We start from the raw sequence: 12,274 nt of genomic DNA on the forward strand, positions 1-12,274 counted from the left end.
CTCCCCCGAGGCGTGGTACGTTACACCAAGGACTTTGACGGCGGTGATCCACTCCACTTCTCCCCAAAGGTCTGACGTGAATGCTCCGAATCGCAGTGCCTTACTCTTACCCCTGTTTATTTGCGCGCCAGACAGCTCGCTGTAGATGGAATAGAGGCGCGAGAACGCGGTAAAGCTGCTGTCGTCCCGCAAAACAGGGACACGTCATCTGCGTACGCTGACACTTTTACCTGGGCCTGTCCGGGAAGGGGAAAGCCGCGTAGGCCAGGAGAGTTCGCCACGCGTCTAAGTAGAGGGTCGATTGCCAGGACAAAAAGTAGGGGGGAGAGTGGGCACCCCTGCCTGATCCCTCGCTCAACTTGGAAAGGGGCGCTAAGTTGTCCGTTTACGAGGAGTCGGGAAGTGAGGCCACGGTACAAGAGGTTTAACCTCGTAATAAGTTCCATTGGAAAGCCGAAGCTGCGAAGAACGGCCATCAAATAACGATGTTCCACTCGATCAAAGGCTTTGGCTTGATCCAGAGATACAAAGCAGCCTGGAATGCCTGTTCGAGTGGCGAATGCGAACAAGTCCCTGGTGAGAGACAGGGCCGAAAAAATCGAGCGCCCCGGCACGCTACATGTCTGGGCAGGGCTCATTACGTGCGGCAACACTTTGGAGAGGCGCCTTGAAATTATGGTGGCTACGATCTTACAGTCAGTATTCAGCAAAGTAATAGGCCTATATGCTCGCGGGTCTGACGGCTCCCCTCCAGGTTTCGTTATAAGGACTATGTTACCCTCTTTAAAAGAAAGTGGCCGCACACCATGGGTGAAAAAGGCGTTCACCATCTCTAAAAACGGGTCCTTCAGGCACGAAAAGAAGGCTGGGATGCCGTCTGGCCCCGGAGCTGAGGACTGGTTCATGCTTCCGACTGCATCCCACAGCTCCTCGTAAGATACAGGAGCGGTCAAAGTGTCAGCTAAGGAACTGGGAACCTGTGGAAGCTCACCGCAAAAGTTGCGAACATTCTCCTCAAATTCCGGGAAGATTCGCGCTCTCCTGACGCCTTAAAAATTCCCTGAAGTGGTGAGTGAACACTTCACTTATGTCGGCTGGACGCGAACTGGCGGCGCCGTTCGGCAACACAACGTGGGGCACGTGCGCTCGGCCGACGTCATCTACCGAACCTGCCCTAATATACCTTAGTGCCGACGGGTCTGACAAAGGCCTGCCTTGCACGAATGCGCGACCCGCTGCGCTAGACGACTGACGCAAAAGCCTCTCGTAGCGCGCCCTCAACAGACCCTCATAGTCGCGCATGGCAAATGTCATTTGCCCGCTCTTTATGATGCGCAACCTCCTCAAAGCCTCATCCAGTTCTCGTGAGATGCGCGCTTTACGTTTGCGTCCCGCCTCCATAAGTATCTTGCGCCAACTCGACTTGAAGTCTTCCCACTCGTTCCTCTGCGGCCGGGTCTCAGCTGGTCCTTAAGAGAAGCAACGCTATCAGGATCCGCTAGCAGGCAGATGTCCATACGCCACATGTCATGGCTGGAGATGGTTCCGCGTTGCACCAGCTTTACGGAGACGGGAGAATGGTCGGAAATACGAGGTGTGCCAGACGGAAACACCAGCACCTCGCAGCTTTCGAGGCATCGACTGAGTTCTGGGGCAGATAGAATTTGTCCAGCCGGCTGGCGGACGCTCCTCTCGCCAAGTTGCAGCGAAGGTGCCGCCGTGGGTCTGCACCCAGGCGTCACTCAGTCTAAATTGATCTACCAAGTCACCAAGAGCGCACGCGCCGCGCCGCGGTCTTCCCTGACCCGGCCCCGAAGGTCTCAAACAAGGTCTAAAACGCAGTTAAAATCACCCACTAAAAATGTGGGGTAACTGTCGAGTAAGTGAACATCCAGCGATGCAAAGAAATTTGTAGAAAGGTGACGCTGTGCCGGCGCGTACACGTTTACAGCACGTACTCGGCGAGAAAAAAGGTAAAAATCGACCGCGATCGTTCGGCCGTCAAACCCAAAGGTGACATGCGCTTTTTGGCGCAAACTGGGTCGCAAAAATATTACGCCAACTCCTGAGGCAGGCGAGTTCGACAATGTAAAAAAAGCGTCAACACAGAAGCGCTCTTTAAACAAGGAAACATCTCGAGGCGTGCGAAAATTGCACTCCTGCAAGAAAAGAACATCAACGTTTCGCGCTCGAGCAAAGTGCATAACCTCCCTCTGCTTATCCTGGTTTCGAAAGCCTTGGGCGTTCAGGAAAGAAAGTGCACTAGCATAAAAGGTTAAGGCGCTACTTAGCGTTGATGCTCCTTCTTTCTCCACTGAGCTCAGTGGTCGACTCGCACGCCGAACATACCACGAGCTGCTTGGGCCTGGCGTAGCGAACGCACCTCGTGAGGCGCAAAATAGAACAAAACAAATGACACGTGACATGAGCGGCACGCGAGCACGGAGCAACTATATAGGTGGTTCGATAGGGGCCGTGTGCAACGTGGAACGATGTCACGCGACCCCGGAACGGAGCAACAACCAGAAGGGACCCAATGATAGCCGCTGGGGCCAACAAAAAACAAAATAAAGAACGATGCTATGAAAGAGGCATCAATGAAATTTCGCGAAGCCTGTATACGCAATTTGTGTTCCCCTGCTCGCCAGCGAGAATCATCGCCCTTGGGCACGAATAGCAAGGGCGCCGGTAGAAAAAGAACGTTAATAAAGGCTGCGAAACCCATTGATGCCCCTTCAATTACAAGTCTGGACTGGCGTTAGAAATAGGCAGACACAGCTTCTTACTTATGTCTGCCGTGTGATCCGAGTCGGTTGCCGATGAAAGTTTGCGTTTGCTGTCCACACGAGAGCTGTCCAATAGGTCCGCAACCTGGCTAATCGGGTTAATCAGGCGCGGGTCCTTGTTCTGTGTTGAGAGGGCTTGCATGGTCAAGACAAGTGGGTCGGCAGGCAGCGAGGCGTCGTCCTGGTGTCGTGTGAGGCCAGCCGGAAGACTTGCCGCCGTCGCATCACGGTGGTAGGGCTTGGATGCTTCTCGGCGGGCGGGCTTGGCGTCGTCCTCGTTGAAGGGAACGCGGAGTCCTCGGTTGCGGGCACCTCGGGCCTTGGCCGCTGGAACGTGTGTTTGATCCACAGGCTTGGACAACGATGGCTGCTTACGCTGATCCGCTGAGCTTCCTTCTTCTGTGTCGACTTCCGAAGAGCTGGCCGGGGAGAAGGAATCATCGGTGGATGAGCTGCCCGCTGTCGCTGCAGTGGGTTGGCTAGCAAGCTCGTTGGTTGATGACGTGTCCCTGTCAAGTGCGGGCAATGATTCAACGTCATCCATCGGCGTTTCTTCAACGCTTGTCGTGGTTTTCGAGGCGTCGTCATCGCTCGAAGGCACAGAAATGCAAGGAATGTCCTCGGGTGGCGTCTGTCGCTGGGATGAAGTCGCCTGCGAAGCCTCGTTGGCGCCGTGAGGAAGCTCGGGAAACTCACTCGCTGCGTCTGCGGAAGACCGCGGCCGCAGGCAGTCCGCCGTGGCGTGGTCTCCCCGGCAGCGGCGACACACGGCCGAGCATGAGTCGAACTCGTGTCCGAAGGCCTCGCACCGAGGACACCACGGCATCTTGCAGTCGGAGCGGTTGTGGCCCTCACGTTCACACCGAGAGCACACTCTCTTTACGCCCCGGTACTCGCACTGTACCTTGTATCCTCGCACAGACAGGAAGTTTGGAATGGGTGACTTCATCTCAATACGAACGAGACGAACGCCGTTCTCAATGCGCGGCCGACCATTGAAGTTCGGGTAGTGCACGCTGAGCACCCTGCCGTAGGGCGACAGGCCTGCTCCCAAATCTTGGTCGTTCATGTACCATTGGAAAATCAATTTTGAACGCAACCAATTTTGAACCACACCGCGCATGAAAAAGCCCTACATCGCCCTTCACAATATTGTTGGTGGCCCTACGTTCCGCCCTTCACTAAAAATGACTATTTAGCGACATATACACGTCAATTTACTTGTTTTTAAATTGTGTTTACTTTAGTCAATTCTTGTAATTTTATTTCTTGTTTTTTAACACTGTTACCGCTAACTTGTATATGCTTTGCATTTACAATATAGCGTGCGCGGACAAATAGGCGCAGTACGTAAATTTTCCGTCTCCAGAGTTAATTTCACGCAGCCTTCTCGAAGGGTTCCTGGAGTTACGTTTTAGCCGGTGTTTTTGTCGTCCAGAAACATGCACCTTGAAGGGCTCCCTGAGCAACGTTTCTGCTGGTGTCTTTCCCGTTAAACACGCGCACATCACGGGTCACCAATTTATGCATGCACGGGGGTGGGGCTTTCACGCGCAGCCAGGCCTCACGGACTCACCGATTCAGAATAAATAGTTGCAGCAAACAGCTGTAATTCTTATTTAATCAAAACCACCGCGAAACAGATTATATGGCAATTAGCCGATGCGCTTTAAGACGACACTAACAGTCCTCCGAGTTTCATATATTTTCATGATTATACGTAGTTCACAGTGAATTTGTAAGTATTGTGGAAATTCCCGTCTGCTGTCAGTACATATGGGCTTCTACGGAAGAGAAAAGCTCGTCTCCGTCAATGTCCGCTACAACAAAACTTGAGTCCTTCCAAGTTTTATTCAGTGAATAAACTATATATTATATGCCCAATATCAAATTACGAAATAAACGACTTTTATTTCGCCCACTGCTTGTACTGCTCCCAGCTTCGTTGACCATTCTTCACAAAGTGTCCATGTGTCCATGTGGAACCATATGTCCATTTGGAATGAAGTTTCCCTGGTTCTCATTCCCAGTCCTCCGCTGCGTTGCCAGCTGGTGCTCCAAAAAAATCAGGTGGGTAAAACAACCAGGACAAAATTTTCGAGATTTGTGGATTTTTCAAGATTTCCCTAAGTTCCAAGGACATTGCTCGGACTTTTTTTTAGGGGTTTAGGGTGGGGGGGGGGGGGGCAACTTACTGGGCGTGGTGTCCGTTGCCTGTTGTCTACATTGAATTCCGATCAATCGCAACAACCTAATTGGCAAACTACAGTGGCGGCCATTCCTCTCCTCGCATAACACCCCCCCCCCCCCCCCCCCACCGCTACTACGACCCCTGCGGAGGGAACAGCTCCGTTTCCCACTGTCTTGAGGAGCAATTGACGGGTTCTTGCACTTGCAATCTCAAAAAAGGTGGTGGCTACCATCTCGTTCCCCACCAAAGCATCTACTCCTATACACTCGAGGAATCCTGGCTCCCCTGACGATGCTGCCTCAGCCACTTTACCCTTGTGCCAGAAGGGGCAGCAGTGCAGTTGTCTTGTAGACGGACTGGGAAAGTCCAAGAGAAAACGTGTACAGCTTCGCTAAAAGGAAAGCCCTGCACCAAGGCGGAGTTGCCATGTTACGATACTCGAATGCGTGGCACCATAAAAAATCAATACGCCGAACAAATATCCGTTGAGAAACGCCGCATGAATGTATTTTAACAAAAGTGTGGTGCCATTGTCAGGCCAACACGCACAAGGAGCATAACATGTTATTAGGCTCATAAAATTGCGGCATGTTAAGCCACATAAACTTTTTTTTTATTGACGTTAAGGCGCAGAGGCATGCTGGCCGACGGCTACAGCCAGAATTAGTCGTTTCGTTCCATTACTCAAACTGTTGCATACATACACACAGAGCAGCACCTGCGCGCAGGGGTATGTTGGCCAGCGGCCCAGTGCAACCCGGGTTTTTCCGCTTCCTGCTAGTCACCAAACTCACGCAGGGGCGCGCCAACATTAAATCTATGGTAGCTTCATTGTTACAAAGTAAGGCCGGCCCAACCACCTCAACAGCTTGGATTTTCGGCCCAAATACTCATTTGTCCGTGTTCCCCCGTAAGCTGATTCGCTTTATTGAAAGACGACAGTCTTTCAATTGGGCTACTTGAACGCGAAAATTTGGCTGCGTCGAAAAGAGAATCTATTAAAACAAGTTGCAGCTAGGACCCGCTGTAGTTAGCTACAACAATGGTCGACAGGGCACAGGATATACGTAATGTGCTACAGAGGAAGCGAAGTAAACATCACAGAAGTTCACACAAAAAAAAAGGTCCACCGCACCGAAAGCTCTTTACATTAATACCCATGGCCCAAAGTCCAGACACCAGAAGTTCACGCGTGGGAGTCAACATAAAAGCCGCAACAGTTCACACACATCAGTTCCACTCAGTACTCATGTCTATGTTCGTAAATAGAGGCATGCTCAGCCAGGCTGCCTAAACTACGCCTTTGCCTCTAAACAAACAACCCTTCCCTGGACAGCACGCAAGTGTAACACCTTATTAATAAGGCACGATTAGCCATTGCACGCTGTTATTGGCGACCTTGATGAAGCGAGTCGACCAACGCAGGAGGAAAGATTCTTCACCCAGCGCCACCAGCTAATGCTGCAAGTGCTCTATGGTCATTCTAAGAACGCGCCACAACAGGGGATACATGGCATGCTGCGGTGGTGCCTGCAAGGCGGCTACACCTCGCTGGCGCCACGCAACACAACAAAACACATAAGAAAGCTGACGAATGGATCTTTCGATTTCGTGTGGGCTGCCAGCCTACGCTCAAACATTCTGCTGAGTTAAACTCAGAATGTGGCGGCCACACGACACTCAAAAGAAGCATGCTCTAGAACCTCATTGCGTCCGCACTGCGGGCACCGCGCAGAGCGAACCACAAAATGCTGCAAGGCGGTCACACGTCGGCAGGGCTGTCCAGCCACGCAGCCACCCGAACTCACGAACGACTGCAGGAAGCACCGCTGACGTTAACTGATGCCAGCGCAGGCCCCGCGCGACTTCTCTTTTTGCCGGTCATTCAATTGCCCAATAGCAAATTTTAGTTTGAGAAGCGATGGCGTAGAGGTAGAGCATCCGCCTCGCGTACAGAAGGACCATGGTTCGAATCCCGGTGCCGGACAATTCCCACCGGATTAAAAAAAATCCCCGTATTGATGGAATTGCACAAAGGGGCTTGGGGTGCGGCCTGACCCCGGCGACCATTGCCGGTAATGCACTCCCTCACCAGAGCAGGATTGGCCACCCTGGTGTAGTAACGGCCACAACCTCCCATGAATACGCCAATTAACCCGCGGCCCTCAGTCCCCAGCGGCTGCGAAGCAACTGACCACGGCGGCGGTCAGAGCTGTGACGCAGCAGAGGGTGCTAAGAATCCCTGGATCCGGACAGGCCGCCAATGGAATCTGAACCTGGCAACGTTTAACGCGCGAACCTTATCTAGCGAAGCGAGTCTAGAGGTGTTCGAGGAATTAAAGGGCATCAAATGGGATGTAATACGAGGTTAGGAGAGCAGGCGAAGCCTTTACGGTGCTGAAAATGGGACACGTCTTATGTTACCGGGGCCTAGAGGACAGAAGAGAACTGGGAGTGGGATTTCTATTCAATAAAAGCATAGCTGGCAACATAGAAGAATACTATAGCATTAACGAAAGGGCAGCAGGTCTTGTAATTAGGCTCAATAAGAGGTACAAGCTTAAGGTAGTGCAGGGCTACGCGCCCACATCCAGCCACGACGACCAAGTAGTGGAACGCTTCTATGAAGATGTGGAATCGGCAATGGCTAAAGTAAAAACACAGTATACCGTAGTTATGGGGGACTTCAATGCTAAAGTAGGCAAGAATCAGGCTGGAGACAAGGCAGTTGGGAACTATGGTCTGGGCTGTAGAAATAGCAGGGGGGACCTACTAGTTGAGTTTGCAGAACGGAATAACCTACGCATAATGAATACCTTCTGTAAACGGGAGAGTCGGAAGTGGACCTGGAGGAGCCCGAATGGGGAGCATAAAAATGAAATAGACTTCATATTATGCGATAACCCTGGCGTCGTGCAGGATGTGGAAGTACTCGGAAGGGTAAGGTGCAGTGACCACTGTATGGTAAGATCTCGAATTAGGCTAGATTTGAGGAGGGACCGCAACACGCTAGTACGAAAGAAGCCGATAAATGAGCTAACAGTAAGACGTAAAGTATAAGAATTCAGGATAGCGCTTCAGAACCGATATTCAGCTCTTAACGAGGAAGCCGAGCTTACGATACAGGAACCCAGCGACAACCTTACACGCATTATCACGGAGTGTGCAGTAGAAGTCGGGGGCACTATGGCTGGACAGGATACTGGCAAACTTTCACAGGAGACGAAAGATCTAATTAGGAAACGGCAAACCATGACAATCTCTACCCCAGCTGACAGAATAGAACTAGCGGAGCTTTCGAAGTTAATCAATAAGCGTAAGACAGCTGACCTACGGAAGTATAATATGGAGAGGATCGAATACGCTGTAAAGAACGGACGTAGCCTGAAAGCTGTGAAGAGGCGTCTTGGCGTGGGGAAAAATCAGATGTATGCACTTAAAGATAAGCAAGGCAATGTCATCACAAATAGGGATAAAATAGTCACATTGGCCGAGGAGTTCTACAGGGGTCTGTACAGTAGCCGGGACATCCAGGATAATGCCGTACGAGACAGTAGCTCAGAGGAGATAGACATCCCACCAGTAACGACCGAAGAAGTAAGGAAGGCTTTGAAAGAAATGAAAGGGGGCAAAGCACCTGGTGAGGATCAGATAACAGCAGACCTCTTGAAGGATGGCGGAGAAATTGTACTTGAAAAACTGGCAAACCTGTATACGCAATGCCTAATGACCGCAATGGTACCGGAATCTTGGAAGAACGCGAACATCATACTAATCCGTAAGAAAGGTGACATGAAGCACTTGAAAAATTACAGGCCGATCAGCTTACTGTCAGTCGTCTACAAGGTACTTACCAAGGTAATCGCTAACAGAATTTCTGCAACCTTAGATTTCAGTCAACCTAAAGAACAAGTAGGGTTCCGTAAAGGTAATTCAACAATGGACCATATTCACACTATCAATCAGGTAATTGCTGAGTATACTGAACCCCTATATATAGCCTTCATAGATTATGAGAAAGCATTTGACTAGGTCGAAAATCTAGCAGTCATTCAGGCATTACGGAACCAGGGGTAAATGAGCATTATGTAAGAATACTAGAGGATATCCACAATGGGTCCACAGCTACCATCATCCTCCATAAGGAGAGCAGTAAAATACCTATAAGGAAGGGTGTCAGACAAGGAGACCCAATCTCTCCAATGTTATTCACAGCATGTTTACAAGAAGTATTCAGAACGTTGGATTGGGAACAGGTGGGAGTAAGGGTTAATGGAGAATACCTCAGTAACCTCAGATTTGCTGATGACGTTGCCTTGCTAAGTAACTAGGGGGACGAATTGCAAAGCATGCTTTCCGCACTGGACGAACAGAGTAGAACCGTGGGCCTGAAAATTAATATGCAGAAAACTAAAGTAATGATCAATAACCTCGGGACAGCACAGCGGTTTGAGATAGGTGGCGAGACAGTGGAAGTGGTAAGCGAATATATCTACTTAGGCCAAGTTGTGACCCCAGATCCCAACCATGAGGCAGAGATAATTAGAAGGATCAGAATGGGGTGGGGTGCATACGGCAGGCATTCTCAGATAATGAATGGCAGCCTACCATTGTCCCTGAAGAAGAAAGTGTATGAGAGCTGCATCTTACCGGTACTCACCTACGGGGCAGAAACCTGGAGGCTCACTAAGAGAGTTCAACTTAAATTGAGAACGACGCAGCGTGCAATGAAGCGCAAAATGATAGGTGTAACATTAAGGGACAAGAAGAGAGCGGAGTGGGTCAGGGAACAAACACGTGTTAAGGACATATTAGTAGAAATTAAGAAGAAGAAATGGCCGTGGGCAGGGCATGTAATGCGAAGGCAAGATATCCGCTGGTCATTAAGGGTAACAGAGTGGATCCCTAGAGAAGGCAAGCGTTGCAGGGGGCGGCAGAAAGTTAGACGGGCAGATGAGATTAAGAAGTTTGAGGGGATAAATTGGTCACAGTTGGCACAGGACCGAGGTAATTGGGGAATAACGGGAGAGGCCTTTGCACTGCAGTGGGCGTAGATAGGCTGACGATGATGATGATGATGAAAGTTTAGTTATATAGCTCCTCTCAGAGAGAGACAGCACAAAGTTGACGCTATGCCTATGCGTTTGTCAGCCGTGTCCAACAAATCCTTCCACGTCTCACGAGCAGCTTCTCCAACACCATGGAAGACTACGCCAGCACCCGGACGTTCCTCACCCACTCGATCTACGCCTCCAGCTAGGCCACTGGCAAGCGACCCAAATCGTATAGCGCTCTGCTTTTGCCCTTATTCAGCCGGAATCCACACAGCTCACCATACTCCAAAAAAAGCTGTATAAACGCTCTCTGTAGATGCCCTCGTCCCGGAGAAAAAGGGACACATCGTCCGCATATGCAGAGACCTTGATCTGGGCTTGACCGGGAAGCGGGAACCCGCGGATGGAAGGGCCACGCTGCTACGCGACGCAGGAAGGGGTCCAGGCATAGGGCAAAGAGCGAGGGGGGCCAGGTACAACCCTTCCTGATCCCTCGCGTAACTGTAAAGCGCTCATTGATGCGGCCATTAACAGGTAGTTGGGCGGCCACGTGCGAGTAAGCTAGCCGAAGGCAAGATAAATACTCTGATTGAAAACCGTAAAGACGTAAGACACCGAGCGTGTACCGGTTCTCCACTATATATCGAAAGCTTTCGCCTGATCGACCAATATGAAGCAACCGCAAATGCCGGTTCTCGACGCGAAGTCTAATGGTTGCGGGTCAGGGCTTAGGATGAAAAAAATTGACTGGCCCGGCACGCTGAACGTTTTAGCGCTGCTTAGGATGTACGGGAGTACATGGGTCAGTCGGCGGGATAAAATGGACGCGACAATCTTATAATCAGTGTTGAGGAGCGTGATTGGCGTGTATGCACCTGGCTCCGAAGGGCTGATTCCAGGCTTCGCTATCAGTACGACACGACCCTCCCGAAAGGATTCCGGCCGCTCTCCATGAAAGAGAAAGCCGTTCACCATGGCGAGAAGGGCGCCACCAACAACGGCAAAAAGATTTTGTAGAACCTTGCAGGGATGCCGTCAGGGCCTGGCGCTGATGCGCCGTTTAAACGTCTGACGCAATCATACAGCTCTTCTGTCGAAACCGGCGCACATAGCCTGCTCGCCGTGTCATTGGGTACCTGGGGCCACGCCCCACGAAAAGTCCCTAGGCGTTCCTCAAAGAATTCATCCTGCAGCGGTGAGGATGCGAGGATGGTGAGGTGAGGATGCGAGAAAAATGTGCGGTGAACACCTCACAAATGTCGTCGCTATTAGCGCTTTTTGAGCCGTCCAGCAACATAACCTCTGGCACTTGAGCCAATCCTGGTCCGTCAAGCGAGCCTGCTTTGATGTACCGTAACACGGACGGGTCTTGTTGCGACGTTGTCATCGCACCGCTGACAAGCCGTTGCTGCATTCGGGAAAGCGTACCCGTGCCGAGCTCCATCGCCTCCGACATGCGTGTGGTCGAGCAGCAAGACAATGTTGCTGCCTCGAAGAAGACGAGAAGCAGATGGCAAACGTAACTTTTTTACTTCATAGCGAGATATGAGCCGAATCCAAAGAACAATGCCCCGACGGGCGAGGTTACAGTACTGGACTCGAGCAGAGTGACAGCATTGATTCACTGCTCAAACAGGAGTGCACTACAGCGCTTTTGGGGGTCTTATTTACACCCAAAGCGCCAACGGTGAAAACAAGCGTTCCCTCTAGATTCTGCACACGACACTAACGGCACAAACACACACAAGACTATTTCCAGAGTTCGTAAGCGGTCGGTAGTAGCGGCGCACGCTGAGTCCGAGAGAGGGGAGAGCGGAGGTCTCCGTAGCGGCTTCCGCATCCTTCGGGCAAGTCTCTGCGTGTTGCGTCGGCACGCCACCGAAGTTTGACCACACCGATAGCGAGGCGCCACCGATCCAGACGTGTAGCGACGAGTTTAATCTGTCCGCTGCAAGAGTGAGTCACCGACAGGGGCGCCTGCTTGAAAGGCGCACATAGTGGAGGCTTCGCCACACCGCCGAGGAGTATTGCAGGAAGCACAGCGGCGGGCTCATTCGTAACAGTCTGAAACCGGCCAGCCTAAAAACTGGGCACGACTAGCAGCGCGAAAGGACTGCCGTAGCAGGGTTCATATCGCGCCCTCAATACATTGACGTAGACACGCATGGTGAAGGTTAAAGCGCCACCCCTTTTGACGATCCGAAGCCTCCACAGTGTATCGTTGAGCGCGGCCGTGATGCGCC

The sequence above is a fragment of the Haemaphysalis longicornis genome, unplaced genomic scaffold, assembly GCF_048455015.1.
Source record: "Haemaphysalis longicornis isolate Haplotype H1 unplaced genomic scaffold, Haemaphysalis longicornis Haplotype H1 scaffold_1, whole genome shotgun sequence".
NCBI lineage: Eukaryota > Metazoa > Arthropoda > Arachnida > Ixodida > Ixodidae > Haemaphysalis > Haemaphysalis longicornis.